This window comes from Herpailurus yagouaroundi, unplaced genomic scaffold (genome assembly GCF_014898765.1).
Source record: "Herpailurus yagouaroundi ecotype Mexico unplaced genomic scaffold, PumYag 141, whole genome shotgun sequence".
Classification (NCBI taxonomy): domain Eukaryota; kingdom Metazoa; phylum Chordata; class Mammalia; order Carnivora; family Felidae; genus Herpailurus; species Herpailurus yagouaroundi.
The window spans coordinates 63656400-63678981 of NW_024412396.1; the positions used below are offsets into that span (position 1 = coordinate 63656400).

The 22582-nt window shown below is 39.2% G+C and overlaps 1 protein-coding gene across 8 annotated transcripts in view; it reads right to left on the reverse strand.

Annotated features, from left to right (window-relative positions):
* The window catches only part of RPS6KA5 (ribosomal protein S6 kinase A5), a 182455-nt gene that overhangs the window by 144352 nt on the left and 15521 nt on the right, over positions 1-22582 (reverse strand). Inside the window, exon 2 of one of the 8 annotated variants that reach the window (XM_040478007.1) lies at positions 956-1085. The exons of the other annotated variants lie outside the window; for them this stretch is intronic. The gene's annotated coding sequence lies outside the window, so the exon portion shown is untranslated. The remainder of the gene's footprint in view (positions 1-955; positions 1086-22582) is intronic. 8 annotated transcript variants of the gene reach the window in all.

A 22582-nucleotide genomic window follows, 5' to 3' on the forward strand; every position in this document is an offset into this window, starting at 1 on the left:
GTTCTATGAAAGTAACAAAACCCAAACACAGGCAGAAAGCATCCCTTGGTAAGAAAGGCTTTGGTGGAGATTTATGGAGAAAGGCAGAGATTTCTGGCACACAGGGCAGCAATGAAAAGGGAACCAGAAGGAGGAACAGTCTTAATTTCTCACCGTCTTCCAGTCTTTGAAGGAAGGGGTCTTTACCTCACCTATTCCCTGGCTTCACAAGGCTTTTCCGACTTTCCTCCTTTTCTCTCTCTCTTTCTCTCTGAGGAGCAAACCCAACAAATCTGTCCCCGTGTTGCCTGTCAGGCAGCTTCCTCTACTTCTGACCTCTCAGCCCTAGCTAACACCCATACTCCCATCCCTGAGTGAGCTTGAGGTCAAGGCAATACCTGCCTGCAAGGCCGCTCCCTCCATACAAAGAATTCTGGTGCCCATTGCTGTGATAACACATTTCCCTCCTCCCTACCTAGAGCAAACGATACTAAGTGAACAATACTCTGAACACTTACTTGTATCCAGGATTGTGCACACCAGCGGCAACACCGGAGTGGACATCCTCCCTGATGCCAAGCAGCTCAGGGGCCAGAGGAGGCGCTCGGGCAAGTGAAGAAGCCACAGGCACAAACACCACTGCAGAGGCACGAGGCACGCAGAACACCCAGAGGACATCTGACCACATCTGAAGGTTTGGGGAAGTGAGGCACCGATGGGGGAAAAAAAAAAGGCCTGCATGTCCGAAGAAAACACAAAACTACCATGATGACAGAGAACACGGCATGTCTGGGAATCAGCAATTAGCGCGGACAGGCAAACGCAAAGGAAGGAAAGGGCAGGAAGGCACGGCCAGACTTGAGGCAGGAACCAGCTCGTGAAAGACTCTGATTTGAAAAGGTACGTATTTTGTTCTATAGGCAACAGGAGCCAATGAAAGCTTTTAAGCAGAGAATTGAGATAATCAGTTCTGTACCTTAGAAAGACCAGCAGCAGCAGCAGCGTGGAAAATGAGTTAGAAAGGAATTCACGTGGAAGACAGCGAAGCCGACGCACAGGTTGCTACAATGGTTGAGGCCAGAAACGACACAGGCTACACTAAGGCGCTGAAGTTAGGAAAAGAGAAGAAAAGTAAATTCCTTAGTATGTTATTTATTAATACTCCTAAGCACAAAGCCAAAACATCGGAAATTACTAAAATTACAAAATTCTGAAAAGCTGTAGTACAATCCCTTCAATTCAAAATGGTAATCCATCAATGACCACGAAATCACAAAGTACTTGGAATAAAAGACAAGATAAATCTTCAAAATGTTGTACATGAACTGTATTCATTTGTTAAAACTCAGAACTGTATGCCAGTGAGAGTGAATTCTACTGTATGTAAGTTATACTTCGATACAAAAATATGAGAGCTATAAATATTTTTTTGTTTTGTTTTGGGGGGTTTTTCCCATGAAAATATTTTCTAAACACAAATGTTACATAGAAGAGATTTTCAGATTCAACTAGAATTTTCTTGATATGTACTTGGTTATCGTAAGATACAGATGTGGGGGGGGGTGTCTATAGATTTGGTAAACATAAACTTTGTGAGTTAAAACTATGTGAAATGTCTGTGGGATTTCCAAATGAAGATGAACAATACACAGTAAAGAATTTTACTGTAGTAAGATGATTTGAAAATTCACAATTATTATAAAACACACAGCTTTACAAGAACAGTCAACTTGAATACTTCATTTCCTGGCCATGTCGCATGACTGAACTTAATACATACAAAGATGTGAAGACAAAGATAATTTAGGGAATATAGCACATCAAAAGGATTGTGTAGATGTTTTTAGAAGACTTCCTTTCAAAAGTAAGCTCCCTCAGTGTTAGTTTATCACTTAGTGTTAATTTATCAGTCATTAGCTATCTGACAGACAATTTAGAGACAACTGTGCTCTGAACTTGAATCTGGATAGACAACAGAACCACGTTACTGACACTCGGCACAGCTTTCCTTATTCTTAAGGTATGTGTTCATTCGCTACGGAAACCATGCGGCAGTATTTTGGTAGGCAAAAAATTAGCCAACTTACAAATGATAAAAACCTTAAACCGTTACAGAAGGTAAATACTCCGGATTCCAATGTGCTACCAAAATTATTTTGGTATTTGTTGACATACTTGAAATTGTACCTTCCACGCAAGATCTAGTTTTCAAATAGTCCCAAGTAATATTCCCAAGAGTCAGATTTCAATTTGATGTAAGAAAATACAGCAGCACTTTGTTCCTCCTAAGCCATACCTCATCTTTCCACTGCAATTCTAGTGTCGCCTCTACGTTCGATTCTATTATGAGAAAGTACTTTACCAACACCCTTTCCTTTTTCTATTTTCCAGAGGACATGCTGCTAATAGTGCCAGTTTGGTTTCTATTAGCACTTAAATGTAGCAGCCTTGCATCAGATCAGTTTGCAGTAATATGTGCCTATGGCTATAAACTTCCAGAGGGGCTACTGCCAACTGGCTTCTCAAGAACAGTTCTACTTACAAAAAATATCAATTTTGACTCCTAGTGAATGAACTAACTTCATGCTTATGAACACTGGGGACCGGACAGAGTAAATTCATCCCGTCTCATCCCATCCTTCCTCTCAGTTTTAACGGTCTTCTCTACCACAACCATCCTCTGACACCAAGTCTGCATTTTACTTACTCATTTTTATTTGTTATTTGTTAAAGTTTATTTATTTATTTTGAAAGAGAGAGCGTGCACGCTCCAGGCTCCATACCATCAGCACAGACACCAACACGGGACTGGAACTCACAAACTGTGAGATCATGACCTGAACTGAAATCAAGAGTCGGACGCTTAACTGACTGAGCCTCCCAGGTGCCTACCAAGTCTTCAATTCAGAAGAAAAGGTCAGAGAATATTCTAGAAGGACTTACGGGCCGGCACTAGAGCTCTGTAGGACCGTGCTCCTGTGCTGTCCCCTCCTTTTTTTATTTCACACATGAAGCATGTAACCCATTCCCCTGAAACCAAGTCAAGCAATGAACGCTTCTGATTTTATGACAAGGGTATCAGCACAATGGTGTTGCCAGTGAAAATGTTACAGAACTTTCATGCCTCTTAAACACTATTATAGTGCTCCCTGGTCATATGAATTTTTTATTTTATTTTAAAATGATTTCAAAGTCTAAAGTTGCAAAAATAAGGGACAACTCTCATATTCAGAATCACGAGTGTTTAACATTCTGCCACACTTCTCTCTTATTCGTACACTCAACGTGTATGTACACACACTCACACGACCCACTTTTTCTGATCTATTCACAGTGGTTTGCACATGTCATGCGTCTTTGCCCCTCAATATTTCAGTATGCATTTCCTAAAAATGCTTTTAAGTAACGTCAGTGTAGTTATCAAATTCAGAAAATTTAACACCGATAAAATACTTTAATCTGTGGTTCCCATTCCGATCTGTCAACTGTCCGATGTTCCTTGTGATGCTTAATTTCATGTGTCACCTTGGCTGAACTACACAGTGCCCAGACATGTGGTCAAACATTATTCTGGGTGTTTCCATGAGGGTGTTTTTGGATAAGACTAATATTCCATCAGTGGACTCTGAGTAAAGCAAACTGCTCTCCATAAAGTCAGGTGTTTACAGAAGCCTCCATCATCAAATGGAAGTGGTAACGTGAGCTTGGGGCTGAGCAGGTCCTGAAAGCAGACAAGTTATGTGAACAAGTGGCCCAAATGCCCGTGGTCCCCACTCTTGCCACACTACCTTCATTCTCCCAGCCTGTAGTTATGGCCTCATGGGGAGTTTCCTAAGATCAATAGACAGAAGAGACAAGACCCAGGCCTGGTTATAGATGGCTCTGCACAACATGCCATCACCACCTGGAAATGGACACTTACAACACCACAGCTCCTTTCTGGGACATTCCTGAAGAAATGTGAAAGCACCATGTGACCAGTTACAGAAATGAAGACTGCAATTGTCATGGGTATTTCTTCCTTATATTGTTATTAATATGTTTCTGTGTGTGTGTATGTGTGTGTGTAAAATAAATATCTTTGTTTGCTTCCCTCTCTTGTTCCTTTATCATGTAACATATATGATGTATTGACTTTATATCATAGTATTTAACTTACAGGATGGATACCAAGGAGAAGAATAAATATCACTCAAGGACCATGAATCCTCTTCTGAGAAAACAGCATGTTTTCTGTTGTACACAGGATAGTTGTATCATGTTAATGGGAACCTTGACCTTGTTATTGTCTTTACTTGGAGATTAAGTATGATTTAAGGAGATATACATAGATATCTGGTCAAACAGTCAAATGTTTTTCTGGGTTTCTGTGACAGTGTTTTTGATTAACATTTAAATCTACGTACTTTGAGTAAAGCAGACTGCCCTCCACAATGTAAGTGGGCCTCATCTAATCAGTTGAAAGCCTGAATAGAACAAAGAGACCAGCCTCTCCTGGGGAAGAGAGAATTCTCCAGCAGACTCCCTCAGACTAGACCTGGAACATCAGTTCTCCTCAGCCTCCAGCTGCTAGCCCACCCTTGTACATTGTGGATTTGCTAGCCTCCATAATCACGAGCCAATTACTTAAAATAGATCTCTTTAGACACACACACACATACACACACACTTTTGGTCCTGTTTTTCTGGAGACCCTTGACTGATACATTCTTTAACAGCACTTCTTCCTTGAGTCTAGAATCTAGTATACAATCACATATTGCACTTATTTTGTCATGTCTCTTTAGTCTTGTTTAAGCCAAAAGATTTCCTCAACCTTGGTCTTGTATAACTAATGTGTTTTGAAGAATATAATTATTTATTTTTTCTTATTTAAACAGAATTTTGTTTGACTGAAGTCTGCTCATGATTCAGGTTGTACATGCCCAGCTGGAATACTACTTAAGTGATGCGTGCTTCTCAGGGTATCACAACCAGAAGCAGACAATGTCAGTCTCATTGGTGGCATTAGTTTTATTTTTTCTTTCTTTCTTTTTTTTTATGTTTTTTATTTATTTTTGAGGGACAAAGTGTGAGCAGGGGAGGGGCAGAGAGACAGGGAGACACAGAATTTGAAGCAGGCTCCGGGTTCTGAGCTGTCAGCACAGAACCCAACGTGGGGCTCAAACCCACATGACCTAAGCCGAAGTCGCTTAACCAACTGACCCACCCAGGCACCCCTATTTTATTTATTTCTAATTTTAAGTAGGCTACATGCCCAACATAGGGCTCAAACTCAAGACCCTGAGATCAAGAGTCGCATGCCATACTTGCTGAGCCAGCCAGGTGCCTTGGCAACGTTAGTTTTGATCACCAAGTCAAGGTGCTGTCCAGTTTCTCCATTATAAAGGTACTAATTTCCCTCTTGCAATAAGAAATCTGTGGAGAGACACTACAGGGCCGTCAAAATATCCCATTCCTCATCAAACTCCCACACCTAGATTTAGCATCCATTGATTCTTGCCTAAACCAATCTTTGCTATAATGGTTACAAAATAATACTTTTTTATAATAATAATTTTCCACCTCTTCCATGCCCCTCTATGTCTACCAGTTAGCACTGTATTGCAAGAAGAGTCCTCCCTTCTTCCTGTCTATCTATCACCAGACAATTCGTGGATTACCATTTTTTCAGTGCCTTAAAAGTCACTCCTGTCAATTCTTTTCCTGCACAAATGGACCCAGATTTGGTTGGTAGAAGGATCTGCAAGCTGGCTTCTGTGTCCTGACATGACCCCTTCATTTATTTTCTTCCTTTCTTCTTAGCATTTCTTTGCTTTCTCTTACAAGTAGCCTTGATTCCTTTTAATGGTAAATGGCATTAGAAGCCAAAATCTGGGTGCCAGGTGTGCTCACTGCTACTGGAAGATCTTGCCTTCTAGGCCTTTTCACAAACAGAGCTGGGGAATGTATATTTATGCCATTATATATATATTTAAGTCTTCTGTACATATATTTATATACTTATGTTCTATATGGACTTATGCTGTACATGGACATACACTGTATACACATGTGGTATGTGTTCCAAAATACTATAAGAGATGCCTCATTCAGTGGGTGTAAACTATTTGCTTACAATTTGCTAATGTAGAAAATTATTCTATATGAAATTATTTGACCTTAAATTTATTTACTGGTTTAAGTCATCCCAAATGAACCAAAACGCATATGGCCAACTCACCCAGAAATAAAAGAACATGATGAGTACAAGAGTAATGATCTAATGCTGAATGATGAAATCCAAATATTATAATGTTGAACCAATGGAATGTGAAGTACACCAATGATGTCCATGTATCTAGATGGTCTGCCATATGCCATTACCAAGCCACTTCCCAGCAAACAACCTGAATGCTCAAGAAATGTCAGGATGTCAGCAACTAGAGGATACTTGGTGTGGAGGCTGAAGCAGAAAAAGAGGCTGAGCAATTTGAGGAGGCAGGTCCTACACCCCTTTCCCACCACCTTTTTAGCTTGGAAATAAATACTTGAATCTGAGAATGTGTACATGGTTTGCATGGTTTCTTAGTTCTGCTTCTGTGTGTTTCATTGTGAAAAACTAGATTTTTTCTGTAATGTCAAGAAAAATTGAAATTGAATCTAAAATTGGGAACAAATATGTTCACATACTTATGCTCTAAGCGTTCTTAGGTGATACAAATTACAAATAGTTATATACAAAATAAAACTTTAAGGTTCACATGCTTTTCTTCTATCTGTGGCCCCATCTTGTTTCAGTCTCAGCTCTATAAATAAATATTATGGGTTTTTCATCAGTCCTTTTCCCCAATCTATTTGGATGAAACTCAATCCAACAGATTCCTCAGGAGGACCACTTGTGTAGGTATTCTCTGAGTTCTTGCATACTCAAAACTTTCTCTATAGCCTCAATCATGAAGGCAGTTGGTTGTATATAATTCTTGTTTGCACTTCCTTTCCTTAAGTAGTTTTCTCTTTTAAAAGTTGCTCCAGAGTTGCCATGCCATGTGTGTTGCTTTTGAGAAGCCTGATGCCAGCTAATTATCCTACAATTGTGTAATTTACTTGATCCTTTGGCCTGAAGCTCTGAGAATTTTTTTAATCTTTAAAGTCTAATGGTATTACTGGGGCGCCTGGGTGGCGCAGTCGGTTAAACGTCCGACTTCAGCCAGGTCACGATCTCGCGGTCCGTGAGTTCGAGCCCCGCGTCGGGCTCTGGGCTGATGGCTCAGAGCCTGGAGCCTGTTTCCGATTCTGTGTCTCCCTCTCTCTCTCTGCCCCTCCCCTGTTCATGCTCTGTCTCTCTCTGTCCCAAAAATAAATAAACGTTGAAAAAAAAAATAAAAAAATAAAGTCTAATGGTATTACTAAGATACGTCTCAGAGATGTTCACTATGGGAGCTGATCATTATATCATCAGTTTTTCCCAGTAACCCAGTGGCCATTGCAATGTGTAGGCTCAAGTATTCTTTGATTTTTGGAACTATATTTCCTAGATAGTTCATTTTTCTTCTCTTAGGACTCTAGTTGAACATACTACATCTTCTTTGTCCTCTATTTCAACTACTTTATCTCTGACCTTTTTTCTTTCTTTATCTAATTTTTAGCAATTTGTTTCCCTGCTTTCTTCAATACCTCCTATTAATTTTCATGTGGATCTATTCTTCTTTGGTGTTTTTGTTATTTAGTCTTCATTTCCAAAATGATTCTGTCTTTTCCTTCCTTCTTTTTTCTTTTTTTTTCTCCCTAAGTTTGATCGACTCTCATTGCAGTTCCCCCTAGGTTTTTTGGTTTTTGCTTTTTTGCCCATTTCTTGTTTTGTTTTTGAATATATGATTTAAGGTTTTTTTAATATCATCTAGTGCTTTTCTATGGATATTTATTCAGTTAGGAGTATTGTATTCTGTGTTTCTTTTGCATAGCAGCTGGATTTAGGGGGGACTGCATCAGTAGGAATGTTTTGATTTACATTTTCTATTTTCCTTTTATAGTAGTTTTGTATTCTTTTTTTTTTTTTTTCTATTTTTAGGTATTTGGTGTACAGGGTTCCTGGTGGTGTAAAAGAGGCCTATAAGTTTAGTGGGGTTGACCGTGTAATGGATGACAGCAAGGCACTGGCAGGTTATCTTGTTTCTGCAAGGTCTGTTATTTTCTCCTTTTCTTTCTTTCTCTTCACTAGCCACATTCCCAAGGTGCTCACTTCTTCCTTATCTATTTTCCTATAGAAGCAGTTCTTTAACACTGCCACTTCTGATCCTCTTCACTTCCAAGCCCTTTCTGTGGCCAAAGCTGTGAGCTACCAAGCACCAGGGTTGGGGATCAGTATTTTGCAACATACTGTTGACACTCTCTTTCTGAGAGCGATTTTTTTGCCTGTGTTTTGCTTCGGTTTTCTGTGCTTCTTTTTTTTCAGAGTCTCTTAAGACTCCCCTCTCCCACTCTATGCCCCACAGGATTGCTGTTGCAAGAGCTCTGCTGGAATTTGGTGCTATTTTTCCTTCCCTCCTTGGATATAATCTGAATATTATGGTATTCCCTATCTCCCAGCAAAGCTGAAGATAAGCATCATAGGTGGTTTTATCTGAGCTTCTAATTAATATTATGGGGTGTGGTTTTTTTGCAGGAGGGATGTATAATGGAGATTTGCAATCAGACAACTGTCATTATCCTCCAAACCTAAAAGATTTATCCTTGCTCATGGTTAAAGTGTCATTTCTGAAGTCCTCCCCCCGTCCTCCTAAAAATTCTTCAAGGCAACTTAGAAGTTTCCAGCTTGGTCTGGGAGTCACTTAGAGGTGTTCCAAAAGTTAAAAACCTTCCAACCCATCTCCACCTGACCCTCAATGTAAAGCTAAATGTCAGCATCCTTTTCCTGTTAAAAAATGGTGGATTCTTTGCAGCTTTATAGTCTTAAAAAATTCTGAAAGCCTTCATATAACACTTTCCCTATAGGAGGTTTTATCACTTAGAATCACCTAAATTATATTGCCATAACATATTATCCTGAAATTTCAGTGGCTCAAAACCACAGTTTATTTTATTCATTTTTCATGTGCATCGTGACTTACCTAGGGGTTCTGTTCCATATCTTCTACTATAGTACCTGGGATCACAGAGAAGCCACCATCTAAAGTACTGTCAGTTGCTGAAGCAGTGGGAATAAAAGCTTTGAAAGGTGTCATACCAGTAATTAAATACACAGGCCTGAAGTCTTACCTGTAACTTCTGATCAATTTCGTTGACCTGAACTAGTCACATGACTCCACCCAACTACAAATACACCTGTCTTGTGCCAGCAGGATAATCAGAAATCTCTACAATAGAAACTGCATTTTAAACCTAAAATATGCCCAATACTGTTAACAGCAATAAGACAATGTACTTCTTAGTATGTGAAAACTACATTGACTCTTAATATTAAAATTAAAGAAACCATAATCTAATGAAATTCAAATGACATGCAGTAAATCCAAATAAGCCTGTCCAATACATGCAATATCTTAGTTGACCAAATGACAGAAACTAAAATGCTTTATTAAGAATTCCCATTAGGGGCACCTGGGTGGCCCAGTCGGTTGAGCGTCCGACTTCGGCTCAGGTCACGATCTCGCGGTCCGTGAGTTCGAGCCCCGCATCAGGTTCTGGGCTGATGGCTCAGAGCCTGGAGCCTGCTTCTGATTCTGTGTCTCCCTCTCTCTCTGCCCCTCCCCCATTCATGCTCTGTCTCTCTCTGTCTCAAAAATAAATAAATGTTAAAAAAAAAATTAAAAAAAAAAAAAAAGAATTCCCATTAAATAAGGGTGCCTGGGTGACTCAGTCAGTTGAGCATCCAACTCTTGATTTCAGCTCAGGTCATCATCCCAGGGTCATAGGATCAAGCTCCACATTGGGCTCCACACTGAGCATGGAGCCTGCTTAATATTCTCTCCCCTCCCATCTTTTTGCCCCTCTCCCCACTTACATAAGCACACATACTCTCTAAAAAAAAAAAAAAAAAAAGGAAAGAAAAGGAAAGAAAAATTCCCATCAAACAGATTTAGCTATTGCCAATGCAAGCCTATTACAAACTTTAAATTATGGAAGATAACAGTATCCATAATACCCTTATGAAGAGAATTACATGATTTTAATAAAGGAAACCGCTAATATATGCATACATAGGTTGACATTCATATACCCAGAGATCTTTATCTACATATAGATTTAGATGTTATTAATTACCTGCTTAACATCAGTATATCTGAAGGGGTAATAAAGGAAAGTATTTATTTTATTTTGGATTTATAGTTGTTCTTATTTGGGGCTATAAATCAGGAAGATAAACAGGCAAATTCTAAAGTATCTAAAATATCTAGACAACAGTAAGTTGATAAGCATAAACTCTTTCTTTTTAAATAAGTCAAGGACACCCATGGTAAAAGAAGATTAACCACTGATGAAGATTTTTCCTTTCTCTGCTATGTGCCTGCAAAAGGGAACTTTAAAGGAATATTACAATAATTAAAAACTGAATACCCATAGACTCCTTGTGGGAAGTGACATAAAAAATTCTATTCTGCTTTCCTATTATTTGCCTTATTATAGCCTTCCATTTCAATAGTTACTAAAATGAAGATGAAAAACATACTAGCTTTTAAAAAGGCCTTTCTACTTTGCTAAGCTGCCCTTATTTATGATACTGAAACTGACTCCAAAAAAATGGAAAATAAAAAGATTAAGATTTCACATAAAAAAGCATAGCAACTAGGCAATAGCTAAGCAAAAGCATACCTATAAAAATATCATTCTAATTAAAAAATTAAAACCCAGAGTGTACTTTAAAACACTTATTCTACAAATATTTAAACACTTGTAGTTACAAGTAGCTATCTAGAACAAGAGGGGCTTAGAGTCTCACTGTACAGATTACAATACACGCTCCATTTGCTAGCAATGCATGCTCAGACAAGTTGCTTAACCCCTCTCTGTATCTCTGTATCCTCATCTATAAAATGAGAATGCTAATAGTACCAGCCCTGTAAAATTTGTCATGGGATAGAAAGAGCTAAAATATTTAAAATTCTGAATAAAGTCCATGCACAGCACAAACCACATATTGTACAGATTAAATAATGCTTGCACACACTGGTAGTGCATAGATAGTAAGTGCACAATATAGGTTAACGGGTCGCTATATAATTCACTGAAATGAAATCATTTATTGACTTCCAATCTCAAGATGGTAAAGACCTTTCTACATCCTAGTTTTTCCAAAAAACTGCTCCCAAACAAGGTAAACAAGGAACAGAAATTCACTTTACAATTAATAATACCCAAAGACATCTATAATCCTGAACTGCAAAGTGTGAGGATAGAAAATATTTGAAAGAATGGTAAAGTGACTCAGCAGAGTGGAGAAAGGTGAAGTCTAAATGCCTGCAGATGAAGCTATTCCTGAGGAAGCTGAATTACCCCCAGGGGACCCCAAGAAGGCTTGGGATACGGAGGCTCAGGTAACGTGGACAGCAGAGGGCTGACCAGGAGGAGCAAAGTGAAACATGAAAACAGGGAAAATGTCTGAAAGCCTTTTTTAAGTTTTACTCCCCACATCCCCACACTCACACATGATACAGGATTAATAATTTGGGGAGGAAAAGAACCAGATTTGGGGTTATAAGACATAGCGATGGGGAAGGATGAGATAGCAGACTGAAAACAAAAAATTAAATACAAGTCCACATATTTCCTGCTGGCTCCAAAAGCAGAGGGCCAGGCTAGTGTTCCCCAAATAATAGTCTGGAGGATCCTTCTCTGGAGAAATGGATAATCTTGAATAAAAGCCTAACTGATATTGACATATACAGTTCCCAATACAAAAGCTCTACTGTATAAGCCTCCAACTAGCAAGCGACATATCCCTCACAAAAGAGTTTCTAACCAGTGCTTTAGTGTCTTACTCAAGTTACCAGTCAAGGATCACAAGGTAATTGAGAAAAATCCCTACAAACAAGACATCAAAATAAATAAGAAAAAAGGGAAATCAGAAGAAAGAGTGGTAATTCAAGGTACAAGAAAAATAAAACTTTATAGAAAGTACAATCAAATCCTTAATTCATTTTAGCCATGAAACAGAAATGGGGTACAATTAAAAAGGAATAAATTAATGGGGCCCTTGGCTGGCTCAGCCAGTGGAGCATGTGACTCTTGGTCTTGGGGTTGTAAATTCAAGCCCCACATTGGATGTAGAGATTACTTTAAAAAAATAAAATCTTTTTTAAAAAAAAAAAGGTTATAATAAATTAAAAAGTAAGCTCTTAGAAATTTTTTAAATCTGGGAATAAAAGTTGTATTTTGAAGATCTGGATGATAAAGTTAAAGAAATAAGCCAAAAGTAAAGTAAAAAATGGAAGGAGATGAACAACAGGAGAGAAAAATAAGAATGTTACAGAATATCTTGGAAACCTAACATCTAACAGAATTCTAGAAAGAGTGTATAAAAGAACCAAGAGGAGGAAATTATCAAAGCTATAATTCAAAAAATACTCCCAGAACTGAGAGTGTTTTAAGGGGTGCACTCAATGTTTAGCATACTGAATAAAAAAGTATCCACATGCAAATATGAAATTTCTATTTCCGTGTAAATGTGAAAGTCCAAAATTCCAATCCAAGGATAAAGAGAAGATCCTAAAACCTTCCTGAGATTTAAAAAAAAAAAATTATGTACAAAGCACTGGGAATCAGAATGCATCAAACCTCTTATCAGCATCCTTAGAAACTAGAAGACAATGGGACAAGCCTCAAAATCCTGAGTGACAATTCAATCTGGAATTCTGTACCAAGCCAACCTATCACACATAAAAGAATATAATGAAGACATTTTCCGATTTGAAAAATCTTTAAGAAATAAAAAGCCACAGGATCCAGGAAACAGGAATAAATAAGCACACCATTCCCAAGATGATAGTGAAGTAAAGTTCCATGGTAACAACTATGCAGTCACAGAGAGACCAACAAATCCCAATGGAAAAGGACAGAAAGCTCCAGACGGAATGTCATCAAGAAAAAAGGAGTGCTCATGGGTTATCTGATCTACAGAAAATCATGTTGAAAATTATTTTAAAGAGCTATTAAAACCATGTGGGGACACCCAGAGACTTGAAGAAAATTAAATAAATGAAAATATTGGGGTAATTTAACTCCAGGAAAAAAAATTATATAATGAAGAAAACAAAAATATGAGACACTTAGCTCAGCAATGGATATTTATATAGCTATTAAAGGTTGAATATGGATTCCACCAAAATTGTAACCTAACTCCATTATTGTAGATGAGCAAAGAAATAAAAGTCTAAAACTAAGGACTTAAGAGCTCTTAAACATCACTAACCACTGGTAGACAATATTCTAAGAGAGTAGAAACTGGAAATGGAATATCAGATGAGGGTCAGGGACTGCTGATTTTGTTTTGGTGTAAACCTTGTAGTGGTATTTGACTAAGTACCTACATGGATTAATTTGTTGAATATTCTTTATGGCAGACACTACATGTTGGTCCACCTAACACAAGTCTCCATCACCTTGTTCCTTGTCTAGAGAGGTTGGGAAGCTAAATATTCGATTTCACAGCTCCCCTTGCAGAAAGATGGCCATATGACACCATGTGGCCCAAACACAGAAAAGTCTGTTGAACATAAAAACTCTACAAGCATTGTTAAGCAGAGTAGGGTCCCAGCCAAATGCATAAAATCAGAAAGATTTCTTTCCTGATCCAGCAACACTCAGAAACCCAAAAGAAAAAGTGACTTTGGAAAGTTGTAGTTCAGAAGGTTTAAAGAGAACTTATGTTGGTTTACAATAACACATGCCAGTCTCAAAAGCTTATCATCACTACTGACAGGGTATAGCAGTGCTCACACTAATCTGGAGGTTGAACACATCCAACACCCAGAGTTCAAATACAAGCCCCCAACTGAAAAAGATGGGTCTCCAAGATTTGAGAAAGTGGCTCCTCACGGCACAGTCACTTCACAAAAGACAATACTAATCCTTAGAGACTCACCTAGATAATTTTATCTAAAACCAGACAACAGTGAAGCAAGAATGAAATATATGGCAAGCATCAAGAATGGAAACAAGAAACAAAGGAGGAAAAAGGGAATACTATAAAAAGTAAACAAAATAGCTCTAAAAAGCACAGCAGCCCAGGACCATTGAGTATGGGAACACCAACAATCTCATACATCTTCAGCACTGCTATCAAAACACAGCACAATAAATGTTGTTCACAGTCACTATTAAAAAAGAAAAGGTTAAATTATATCCAGAATACTCTGTTAAGAAAGTTAGGGATATTAGTTTCATGTGTAGGACTCAGTGATTCATCACTTACATACAACACTCAGTGCTCCTCAGAGCTAATATTACACGGTATGTTAACTAACTGGAATTTAAATAAAAACATGGAAAAGAAAGAAAGAAACTTAGGGATACAAGGCAGGCAGCATAAAGAACTATGTTTACACAAAGAGAAACAATCCAACAGAAAATCCAGTTTGGAAGGGGGCAAGGGACCAGAATGACAATTTCATAAAAGAGGAAAACCAAACGGTCAATAACCTGTAAAATCTATCCGTTTTCAGGGAATTGCTAATTCAGATAGAATACGCCCATCAAATTGATAAAAATTAAAAACCTGGTAATACCAGGGGTTGGCAAACAAAGTAGAATTAATTCCTGCGTCACACTGGCAGGGATATGAACTGGTACAATTTCAAAAGCAACTTGGCAGTATCGAGTGAAGATGAAGGTGTGCCTACCTACAACTCAGTGATTCCATGCCTAGGTATACGCCACAGATAAACTCCTGCACATATGTGTGTGAAGACATACAGTGCCACAGTCAACATTACTGCATGAGAGCAAAAAATTAAAAACCTAAATGTCCATCAACAGGGCAACAGATAAATTATTATATAGTCATACAGTGGAATACCATACAGCAGTGAAAGTCAATTTTAAAAAGTTATAGCGGTCCATACAAAAAACTCTCACTTACAATGTCAGCAAGGAAGGATATAGGTGCTATAGGCAACAAGGATATGCATACAGGTAATAAAGATGTGTATATAACATAATGTCCTTTATGTAAAGACAAAGACATGCAAAACATCATTATGTACTGTAATTTACGGACGTATACCTATACAGTAGAAGTATAAAAGCGTAATTGCGATGGCAAAAACTAAATTCAGGATAGCGGTTACTTCTGGAAAGGAAGACGAGGAGAATGGGATCAAGGAGGGGCACAGAGGCTTCAATAGAATTAGCAATGCTTTGTTTCTTGAAAAACAGATACGAGCTCCACATCACAAAACGTTAAAATTGGTTTTTTTTTTTTAACGTTTATTTATTTTTGAGAGAGAGATACAATGTGAACGGGGGAAGGGGCAGAGAGAGAGGGAGACACAGAATCCGAAGCAGGCTCCAGGTTCTGAGCCATCAGCACAGAGCCCGACGCAGGGCCCAAACCCATGAACTGTGAGATCATGACCTGAGCTGAAGTCAGACGCTTAACTGACTGAGCCACCCAGACACCCCAAATATCACAAAATTTTAAGATTACATAATGCTAGTTGGTAGGCTTATGGGTGTTCACTCTTTACAGCTATCAAAAAAGATCCATGCTTTTAAAAGTGACCTCTTAAAACAATAAATAAAACTAAAGTAATGAGAATTGACCAGTTTCTAAAGATACAAAAACAGCTTGCCCTTCCTGGCTCGCTCACCACCCCTAAGCTTGCACCACCCCGAATTTGAAAATAAATAAATGAATACACAAAGGTATGTTCTTCTCAGGCAGGGTGAAAAATCAGTTGTGGAAAAAGCATTAGGTAGAGCAGTTTCTGGAGCCAAATATCTGTCCAAATATTCATACACAGTTTTGCCACTTGCAGTAGGTGTAAACTTGAGCAGAGCCCTTAACCTTAGTCTCATCTTCTGTACCAGAGAGACAGTAACAGCATTTACTATACAGGGCACTTAATGACTTAATGAGAATGCATAGATAGAGTACCTACCTGAATTACACTACTAATAACAGCAATCAAAACTGATTAATGGTATAGTAAATTTCATGCACTACCTCAAAAGAAAAGAGGGGTATGTTCCAATTTTTTGAATGGCTCGTAAGTGACGCTGACAAAAATAGGGTCAAATGTCTTCCTGTAATGTCCACCTGAAATTAAAGTGTTTCCAAAGAAATTACTCCACAAATCTAGCTTCATGTGGCTTACTTTGTATTTCTTTTGAATAGAGCAAAGACAGTCAAAATACAGAATGGTACAATTCAAAAATTATCTTACAAAGAGTAAAACTAAAGAAAATGATCTTTTAATAAAAAAAATATTGGAAAGAATGCCTATAATTATGGCACACAAATTTCAGATGACTATCCATTCTGTTCCTTTCACTCTTTTTCCTTATTAATTTCAGAATATGGAAAACTAACAAATGTATTTTCTGAACAAATTCATTTACAGAAATAAATTTCCCTTCTGACCTGTACATTAGTAAATCAATGCAGTACAATGTTGACTAACACCCGCTATTTATAACAATATCTTTCTACAGGGAATTCTGGATGAAGTCAGGTTTTTTTTAATCCCATGAACTGCAATAAAGTTTTATATATCTCTTATTTAATCTTCCAAAATTTTGTCTAATTTTTATGTATAATAATCATGGCCCACAATACCAAATGAAATACTGTAGGTAACAAATGGATTAAATGGATCCCTTAGTTTGAGAAGAAATTGCTCCCTTTAAAAAAAAAAATGTTTATGTTATGAAAAGTTGGGTCAAAAAACCCAATTTCTATCAATAGAATATTTAATAATTTTTATGTAAAGGGCCTGAATTGTCACAGTTTCCTTAAAGATATATATTCATATTGTCAAATTCTTTATTTCAAAACCAGTTATAGAAAAAGCACAAGTCAGATATCAGCAAAGTGGTAGAAAGTAGCAGTAACTGACCACGTGATGAGATTCTGGGACACCTACACCCGAAATTAATCAGGCAAATGGAGCCTTGGACATTTAAGAACCCAAGTTTGTCTTTTCCATAAGTATGGAATTTTAGCCATGTAACACATAAAATATTTCCTGTATACCAAAATGGTAAAAAGACATTGATACATTAAAATGATCCTTTAAAAACATTAATTTTGCCAAACCTTTTCATAGTCTTTTTATTTTTTTTTTAATTTTTTTCAATGTTTGTTTATTTTTGAGACAGAGAGAGACAGAGCGTGAATGGGGGAGGGTCAGAGAGAGAGGGAGACACAGAATCCGAAGCAGGCTCCGAGCCGTCAGCACAGAGTCCGATGCGGGGCTCAAACTCATGGACCGTGAGATCGTGACCTGAGCCGAAGTCAGACGCTTAACCGACTGAGCCACCCAGGCGCCCCTAGATAGTCTTTTTAAAAAAAGAACCAAGAATAATTTCATATTCTAGAGTTTTAACTAGTCAGCAATATTAAAGGCAAGGAAAGGTACATATGAAAGTCATTGCAACTTTATTAAATTTGACAATTAACATTATAAGCTCAATGGGAGAGTGTTATTTTTACTATCTTAAATTTTAGTAGTATTATAATATAAACCTGATCATTATTCAAATTTTCTACTTATTTATCTTCTTTTAAAACTGAAAATCAGGAGCACCTGGGTGGCTCAGTTGATTGGTCATGCAACTCTTGATTTCTGCTCAGGTCATGATCCCAGGGTGGGGGAATCGAGCCCCACGTCAGGCTCTGCACTGAGCGTGGAGGCTGCTTAATAAAATTCTCTCTCTCTCTCCCCTGTGTCCTCTCTCCCCCACTCACACTCTCTCTAAAATAAAAAAAATTTAAACAATATGACTTAAAAATATTCACATTATTCATAGCTGATAGAGGTGGCATTCATCAACTGACAGTTTCTATGCTGCTTTAAGTAAAGTAATCTATTTAGTGGGTACCTACTATGGTAACACAACAAAGAAATGTGGTCTGTCGGTTTAGAGATAGTCACAATTTGATGGGGTGAAGGGAAACACAAATATATGATTACACTGCAATATAAAAATGTATGTATTAGAAGTAAAAGTAGTTAGGAGCACAAGTAGTAAATATTTGAGCATGGAAACTGGAAAACTATAAGGAAGACTTCAAAGAAGAGAAGAATGTAAAGTCTAAGCTGAGTGTTTCAAAGTACAGAAAAACTTCGGGTTAGGAAGATGATAAAGGCTTCCTGTTCACCCCCCCCCCCAAAAAAATAAAAACCACCATAAAACCAACAAAGAGAGGAAATAAAGCCACATGTGACCCATGCCTTGGGCAGGACCAAGGAATACCACAACCTTCAAATGACCTGTACTAGAAAAACAGACTAAATTCCAACCAAGCTCCTGCCACTCCCACAGCCAAGCCTGCAGGTTTGGAGGCAGGGAGGGACACCTATGAGGCACTGAAAAGAGCAGAGGAGAACTGAGGACTTAGAAAAGGAAGAAAAAAAATCATGCCCAGAAAGGGCCCAAGATAAAAGCCCAAAGACTACACATAGGCCAGCACTTTACTTCAAAACACTAGCCAGGAAAGAAGGTCGAGGGTCAGTGGGGTTGGACACAAATGGCAGCCTTGGAGAGAGAAGCACAACTTCTGAGGGCAAACCAGAGACAGAGAGAGAAGGAGATGTACCCTTGGGAACACAGAAGTGGAGAGAAAGAAGGGAATAGGAAAAAAATGAAAGATCCCACAGAAACGAAAGACAAACAAGACATGCCCCCCCTCCCAACACCATCCATAAAAGAAAGTGCACAGAGGAGGGTGCTGTAGAACTCTCCAAGTAGGGAATGAACAGATACACAGAAAGAGCAGGTCACGGACACAGAAAAACTACTGTGAAAATCAGAAAACACTAAATAAACGCATTTCAGCCAATGAATCCCTCCCCCTCCTTTTGAAAAGACACAAAGCTGAAGAAAATGGCAGCACAACCCTCCAAATGCAATTTAAAATCTTCAAACAAGCATTTGGGATATGAAAAAAAAAAAAGTCCTAAAACAGAAATACAAAAACTAAGAACAGAAACCAGCAAACAAACAACAACCGAAAAAAGAAACACAACAAGAGTTGATCTCAGAAAAGAAACAGAAAAAGTACACTTTTCCCAAACAGACTGTGAGGGGTGCATCTCCCTACAATAAAACACAAGGAAAGGAAAGGAACTTACATTGGCACCAACTTGCAGACCAGTGAACTATGAACAACCCTATGGACAAGCAGGTAGAGCCAGATCACTAAGGACACTGAAGGACCAGCTAAGGTTTACTGATTTCATCTTCAAATGTGGGGAGGCAGAAAATCAAGGAAGAAGAGCACTGCTGTGTTTTGGCTTCAGATGAATTCAATCTCCACCGGTTACTAAAGCTGCACTAAGAAATTATTCCTATCCCTCTAAGACTCTTATTTATAATCTGTGGTTGGTTGGTTGGATGGATGGATGGATGGGTAGGTAGGGAGACACAGACATACACACACACACACACACACACAGTTGTACTTGTCTGAATCTAGATTCCTTCCAAAAACAGAGCATCACAGAGGACTTGTATAGAGACAATTTAATTGGCAGGAGAAAAAAAGGACCACAGAGGGTGAAACTGGAAAGGAGCCTGAACCAATACGAGGATGCTGTATTGAGATGCTCATTGCTGTGGGCAACTGGAGCTTAATCTTACCAGACTCTCTGAAAATGATTAGAAAGCTGTTAGAATGGCCTGTGCAAAGACAAGGAGAAGCATTTCTCCACTGGCTCCTACTCCCTCTAGTTAAGGGTTGTCCTAGAGGGTACATTAACTTCCAGGCATTTCCAGTCTGAATAAGCCTCTGCACCCTACCACCACTATCTCCTGCTGGGTGGTGGACCTTGAAAAAGCCCTGGAGCCGAAAGGAAAAGATGGGTGGTGAGCATACTTGAGAGAAGGCACTGTTAGGGCAAAGTGAGTCAAAACCTGATTGAAAGAGTTTGAAAATGATGTGAGGCGCTGCTTCAGAGGCAACTGATAGACTATAGCTCAAATTCCCTCCCATCTCTGTCACTGAACACACGTGTACCAAATCATTCCACTATACACCTTAAACTTACACAATGTTACATGTCAATTATAGCTCAAATAAATCTGGAAAAAAATAAATTAGTCACTGAGTCTTTCAAGGAGGAGCTGGTTGCTACCATATAATGGTGACAGGGAAGAGCTTATCTTGAACCGAAGGAATTTACTAGAATGTTTGTTGGTGCTTCTGTGCCTGGTAAAAAAGTGAAGAGGCATCTGGAGAAACCAGAGTCCAAGGGCAAGTGAAGGCTCAGATCCCTCAGAGACGAAGGTCTTAATCAAGTTAACATCCTGGTTGGTTGTCCACCTTTTTTGGTGCCATTGCCACAGATCTCTGCAGGTCAAGGCACCCTGAATGCTACTTGGCCCATTATGGTAATTACATCGACCTTGCCCCTGATGATAAGTACCACCATTTGGCTTTTGTGTCTCGAGAATCCTATCATTTCTATGGACACTAAGGAACCCCATTCCATGGTAGCACCTCCTATCAACCCCAGTCTGTTTCCCATCACCAGTGCATTCTGGATTACCTTGTTGAGTGAAGTGTTTTCTTTGGACCTCCTAAGGAACATATCAGATAGTATGTTCTCTACTCTCATACAATAAAACTATTCTAATATTCTTTCTTCTTTGAGACGTCTGACTTTGATACTCTGCCAAAGCTGTTCTTGTATATTTATCTAAGAACATATTTATCTAATTTACTGTAAGTCATATTCATGTCCAAGCTTCAAGAAACTATCCCTGCAGTATATTAGGACCAGGTTACCAGGATATTAAATCCTGAGTTATGAATAGTGCTCCCATGTTAATAAATTCTCCCCCATCCAGCCTTATTATTCTGCCACTCCTGGCCCAGTACCTTCAAGATCCACTCCCCCACAAACTCCTCCTGTTCCTATTGGTACTTATTAGCCGGCTCCTGGAATTATTTGTCTGAGTATTTCCTCCCAGAACAAGAATATCCCTGATTAGATTATGCAAAGATTGCATCTAGTTGTTCTAGAAGAAACAGGGGTAAGGGTGGGGCAGATTCTAAAGAGGACAAGAACCATTCTGGGAGGCATGAACCTCAACAAGATCTTTGCATGGCGTCCAAACAAGGGAGGGCTGTTCTGTTCTAACAAGACACTGATTCTGCCTGTCCCGAGGATCAGGGAAATTCAGGGGTCCAAAATTATCAGGCTCATCCACCCAGATGTCCCCATCAGAGATCTCAGGGTCCTACTCTTTCCATCTGAGGGTGCTGACTTTGACTCTAAATACCCTAGGTATGTATTCAGGTGTATAGAAGAGGCAGGGTGTATATATGAACAACATAGAAAAAGGACTTACTTAGGGATTTGATCCCACACACGTATGAGAGTTCAAGAGTCTACGTAATCCTGCTGCTTCTCTGTCTGGAGCTGAGTCTGAAGAGAGCAGGGCAAGCAAGTGGAAAGGAAAGGTGAACGTGAAGTGGGCAGGAGCAAGGATAGACTGTAATCCCAAAGACAAGCTGGAACCCATGAAGGTAAGTAACAACCTGTCTGTCTCTCATACCTTCCGCGCCTCCAACTTTGATGACGCAGGCACCCTGGGGAAAAGCTGCACATTATGACCAAGGATTCTAAGCAGTTGATGGAGGTGAACCAACAGGAGCTAAAAGAGCTACAGGCCTGGCGGTTAAAGCTGCATTGCCAACAATATGACACAGCAGATTGGCAACAACGTGTGGGAGCCGCAGCAGTGCCTAGTACCAACCTTCACATGTAAAAGAAATACGGCTGCTGCTTCACTTCTGCCTTTAAATCTTGCTCAAAATATCTCTGTGGCCAGTGCTAACCCAGAACCCAGAGGGGAGTTCCGGGAAACGTAATTCTCAGGTTAGCTCAGCCGCCGCGGTACAAACCTACCCAAGAAGATATACGGCTTTCCCACCCTTAGGATTAAATCCAGGGCCTGCTTCCTTAGCATCAGCTGTCCTCTGGTTGCAGGCAATGACAATCTTTTCAAATGCTGCCATGGAGGCTGTCTTTTCAGTGTGTCCTGCAATGATAGCTGGCTGGCCTAAGTCTGTCAGTCCCTCATTTTCAATGTTTCCAAAGGTAAAAGAGGTCAGTCAACTCCAGGGTCCTTTTATAATTACCACTGTCCCCATACCACTCAAGTCACAGAGCTGCAACATGACCCAACGCTTCGCCTTCCATTCAATGCCAGTCCCAATGCCTTGCAGGTCGGAGTCTCAGTAATTGTTCTGTCACACATGACAGGGGTTACCGCCAGCAATGGTGTCCCTCCCTGTTGCGACGTCACCAGTGGGCGACCCACTCCGATACCCTATCTGAAGTATGCTTCCTAGAGCCAGTGAGGTAATGTCTTAGCTGGGGCTCACGGGCACATAGTTTGTTTGGAAAGTAATCCCAGTGAGAAGGAGGAAGAACTCAGGAGAGTGAATAGGGAAGAA